The following is a 5,361-nucleotide window of genomic DNA, read 5'->3' on the forward strand; positions in this document are numbered from 1 at the left end:
GTGTTTCTTGTTCCCCATGTGTGCAGACCTCTTTCTCTTTTGATGTTTTACACATCATTCAACTGATCAAGTCTAATTTTTTTTTCTCGTTATCACTGATTTGTTTTGCCTTTTATTACTCTCCAGCCCCCCCCCCCCCCCCCCCCCCTCCTGTCCCCCTGTGTGCAAGTCCCTCATCTCAGCTTTGGTTGCCGTGCAGATGGCTCTTTGTTGGTGCTTCACAATGGGTCTAAGGTCAGTGTGCCTCTTGCCATCCACATACTCAAAACTTCTTCACTCCAGCTGTCTCGTGGCTTTATTTGCAGTTCGTCTGAGCTGATTTTCTAGCACACATCATCTTGTAAACTGTTATATTGTGTTCTTTAATAAAGAGGAAGTCATAAAACCACACATGTAGCTTAGAGATAGCGTGGACATCCCAGTCTGCGAACACGTGAGCCGTTATGATCTTGTTTGCCGTAACTACACTACACCGAGGTCCTCTATGTAATCACCATAGTGCTCCTCACATTCGATGAATCTTAAATGACGTGTCAGTTTTAGTCGTGCTTGCTTTTGGAGGATCTCTGAGACAAACCAGACATCAGAATATCAGATCAGCCAAAGAAATAGAAATGCAAATCTACCATCTGCTCTGTGATCCCAAACTACCCCGTGTTCATCACTCAAGAGCCAATGTAATAGTTACAGACGGTTTTTGCCAGTAATATAGAGACAATAAGATACTTTGTTTTCAGAAGAGTAAACCAAGAAACAGTGGGGCAAGCTCTCACAGAAAGATAAGTGCAAACAGCACCTTTGAAAAGGGATTTTTCAACTGCTAATCTGCTAATCCCTCAGAATAAAAAGGAGATTAACCATTCTAATCTTTGACATCTTTAGAGAAACATGAGGCATCTATAATGATAATGTAAAGCATTGTATTGGATGCAGGTTACACTAGAAGTATAAAACAAAATCTGTGCAAGAAATCGCCAAGTTGTTCAGTGTGCAAAGAAAAAAAATTTTTAAACTGCCGGGCCCCGCAAGGTTGAGCAACAGAGCCATGAGGTCTCGAGGCCAGCGTGAAGCAGTAAAGAGCAGGTAGAGTGAAAGGCGGGAAACTAGAAGGAGGAGGAGCATTACTTGCAAAGCAGCAGGAATTACTGGAAATTTCCACTTTTCTCTGGCAACAGTTACATGGGTGGAGCTACAGAGGTGAAATAAATAAGGTAGACGAGTATGAGTTAAAATCAAGTGGTGAGGGTGGAGGAAAGCATGTCCTCCACCTTCCACTGTTAGATGTTAGGTTTAGGAAGCCCAATATGCATTTTTGTAGATCTTCATAGTATACCAGTGCTCTCAGTTGTTTTAACTTTACCTGCAGCACGGTTTCCTGTTTTATGTGTACAATCTCACAACAGATGTAAACAGATGTTTGCATTCTTTCTTATAATGCTTGTTCTGTCATGCATCCTTTTTGTTTAGTACTGCACTGACCGAAAAATGCCAGCATGTCCTGCTGCTTCTTCACTGGAATAATAATTTCTCAAAAATGGATCCTATGTTCAGTTTCTGATAATTATTTGGAAAAGAAAGCAACAGGAAACTGTGGAGGATTACACAGCGAACAGAGACATGTTTGCAGACAGATGACTTACACGAAGAGTTCCTGATAAACAGAGCACAGTGTCCTTGCCTCTGTACCATTATTACAGTACATCTGCACATCATATCAGTCGTACATTTGTTCACTCATTGATTTTTTTGAGTGCTTTTAGGCGTCAGATGCACACCATAACCATTAGCGTACCCCAGGTGATCTCTTTTTGCCCATCAGTTTTCTAAAGCACGTTCACCAGCCGTGCTAGCTGGGAGATGTAGTTCTCTGGTTTTACTTTCAGGCCATGCAACAACAAAACTAGCTGATTAGGTTTAAAGAAACAATCATGGTTCTGTTTACAGTACACTCATTTAACAGTAGTTAGCACCTCTTTGAGGGCTTATTTTGCCCAAATGTCTGATCGCAGTATTTCCTAATCTCATTCATTAATAATGAGCCTCTAAACCATTTAATCCTCTCTGTGGTAGCTGTTTTCCCCTCACCTGAATGGGATAAGACACCTTTTACTGAACAATAAAAATGTGTGCCTCAGTTTAGGAGAACCTAATTCTTATTTCATTTACCACACAGTTTTTCATTAGATATTATTTCAATAGCAACAGTGTTTGTAACATGTAGTGGGTTTTTTCTTTTATAGCAGAACACCATTGCATCATAATCATCACACAAAGGGATGGAGACATTCATTATCTGAATTATGTTGAATTAATGACAAACACTGCTTCACATGAAAGCACACAGACCAAAAGAGAAAAAAGAACTCTACATCTGCCTTTTTCCAAATGTTTGAAGTCTCCACAGACTAATGCAAAAATAAATAAATAAAGAGAACTGCAAGAACCCTGAGAATATCCAGCTGAAGCTCTGGCTTTTCTGTGCCCCAGCTTTCATATAATTATTCTGTAAACTGATTGTAAGCTCTGTTTTTTAGACATTTATTAATACACACTGCACTGGATGTTAAGGTATTGCTACAATAAAAAACATTATTGTAGTGGGGTGGTGGTTTAATTCCTGGCTCCTCTAACCTGTATGTCAAGTATCTTTGGGTAAGGCTACTTGACAGATGTTATCATACAGGTTACAGCCCTCGGCTGTGGTTTAGACAGTAGCTACTTAAGAAGGATGCCTGCAGTTATTATTACAAAACACAGTATGAGTTTTTCCACCACTTGGTCCATCTCTAATCACAGTGTGCTGGCTGGTGCTTCAATAACTCAGAGACCTATACTACAGGGAACATTAGCTTCTGTTAGGGACGCCCATGCTCACAGGTGAACGGGTAAAGAGAACATATTATACTGGAAAAGCACAACTGTTTCAGAAACACTGATTGCAAACTCAAAACAAATAGATTTCAGCATGGAAGGATTTTTTCTGTAATGGGGTATGACATGTTGCAGCGTTGGAAGTTACAAAGCTGACCCGCTTTCTGACATCCAAGACAACTACAGCTTGTACCGTCTTATCCAGTGACCAGAGAGGATTACCAATGACAAACTGGACAAGAACAAAGCAGGAACCAACAGCCACACATATCCTGAGAAGAATGTGGAGCTGGTTTCGCCACACCCTTAGGAAGCCTATCAATAACATCACTAGGCGGGCTTTAACCTGGAATGCACAAGAGAATATATGGTGTAAGGTGCTAAGACCAAAATCCAGAGCAGACGCCCCTGTGTGGATTTTAGGAGAAGATCGGAGAGGAGTGTGCTGGAGGAGTGTTGTCAGTGGCCTGTGCACCAGCGATGAGAGATAGTTTCCAGAAATCTTTTGGCAAAACTACAAGTGTACAGGTTGTTATTTTTGTCAATGGTCAGTATATATGCTGTTAATTAAAGACCACATTTTCTCACACTTGTTCCATGACTGGGCACTTGACTCCCAGTGAGAAGTCAACTTTATGTTGCCTCTATATTCTATATAATCGGCAGCCAGCCAATGCTGGACACAAAACAAAAGAGCTCAGTTTGCCCCCACCAATTTCTCCAATTATCAGGACCCTTCCCCCCAGCTGATCCTGAGCTCTGCTCCACGATGAACCCCACTTTGTTCTTCTCTAAAGTGCTGACATTCCACAAGTCAGGTCTGTCCTTTGTCCACACGAAATTACCGGGCTGAACTAACCTGAATTAACCTGGGCAACTTCCCATCTTTTATCTTACAACCTCCAACCCCAGCAGGTAAGATCTTAGCACTCAAACGAATGTTTCCCCAGGCAAGGCTGAACGGGTACAAAATATTTAATTTATTTTCAAACATGAGTCACAGTGAACACAAAGAAGCTTTTATGCAGTATTACTTTCTGTGGTCTCAATAATTTTCAGTGCCATAAAAAGTTTTCCTGCGCCTGTGGAAAGTATGGTAAACACCGTTCATGGCAAATAAGAGGTTTATGAAAATCACTGCATCTCTGTTTTAGTTTTATGCTTGACTGTCCTCTCTGAGCTCCAGGCTGGTCTTTTCTTTTACCTGCAGAAAGCACAAGCTACCCATAGATAGATTTTTTTTTCTCTCTCTAGCATATTGTTGGCACGTGGAAACATGTCGAGGTAGGCAAATGAGAAAAAAAAAGACAGGAAATGATCTCACAAACACCTCCCCTCTCTCTGATTGCTCCCATTTTCCAGTTGCAGGAACAGAGTGAGTAATGCCTTCTGCTGCTTTTCAGTCTGCTCCACTGTTCCTGCCATGGATTCACACTAGCTTTTGCACACATTGAGCTCATTACATTGTGGATTCCTGCTTCAGTGCGCTGGATTCTCTTCTCCGTGGTCATTCGTTTCCCAAATCCAAGGACACTGGTGTGATGAATGCCTTTTTTTTTTTTTTGCAGCTTTGCGCATGAATTTTCAACCTCGTTGTAAAAACTAATGCTCTATCAATACAATCATCCGATACCTTGTTTAATATTTATACCATCTAAATGTGCATCTTTCACACATTAAATTGGCAAGACCTGTACAGTTACCAGGTAATGTTATAGAATAATAAACTTAACATCATTTAAAAAAATCAAACTTACATCAGACGGAAAATGCATTTTTAAGTAGCAAGCCTGTAGACCGAAGCACAACCCTTTGATCTTTCGCAACGTAATTACACTCTTCATAATTGTGTTTCAGCCGAATGTGAGGTGAATGACAACATAAAGCCTGGAGGCTTCTTTAGAATCAGTGGCTTGAATGTTGGCATGCACAGAGACGATAACTGAGGCAGCATGGGATTAGATTTTAGAAGGTCTTAAAATTAGAGGGTGAACATATAGTTGTGTTGAGAAATTCTGCTAGGGTGTGTTGAGACAAGCACAAGACACAAACATTAGTTAGACTTTCTAGAAATGGTTCAAATTCAAATTATACATTATGTGAAACACATGCAAATATGGCTTGTGAAACGGCACAAACGAGTGGAAATGACGCCACATTAAACATAATTTACAAATGAATTCTGTGCGAGGTGGTGAAGGCCGGTGAAGGTTAAACAGCCCCAAAGTGGAGGATTTTTAGCTGTGAGTGTAATGGCACATATGTGGAGATTTTACCTGAGATAAAAATATTTTCCTTTGTATTCAACTGACAGTGAAGCAGTGACCAGATGTAGGCTTAAATTACAGACTTCGAGGCCCACAACGTGGTTTGCTACCACTTCCTTTGGTTTAACTGCTCGATGAGCAACTGCAGTGATGGCAAAGTAAGTTCATCTCAGAAATATTCTGAAGTGGAGCGCGTATAGTTTGGATGGAGACATCACGCGGC

The sequence above is a fragment of the Rhamphochromis sp. 'chilingali' genome (genome assembly GCF_963969265.1).
Source record: "Rhamphochromis sp. 'chilingali' genome assembly, chromosome: 9".
Classification (NCBI taxonomy): domain Eukaryota; kingdom Metazoa; phylum Chordata; class Actinopteri; order Cichliformes; family Cichlidae; genus Rhamphochromis; species Rhamphochromis sp. 'chilingali'.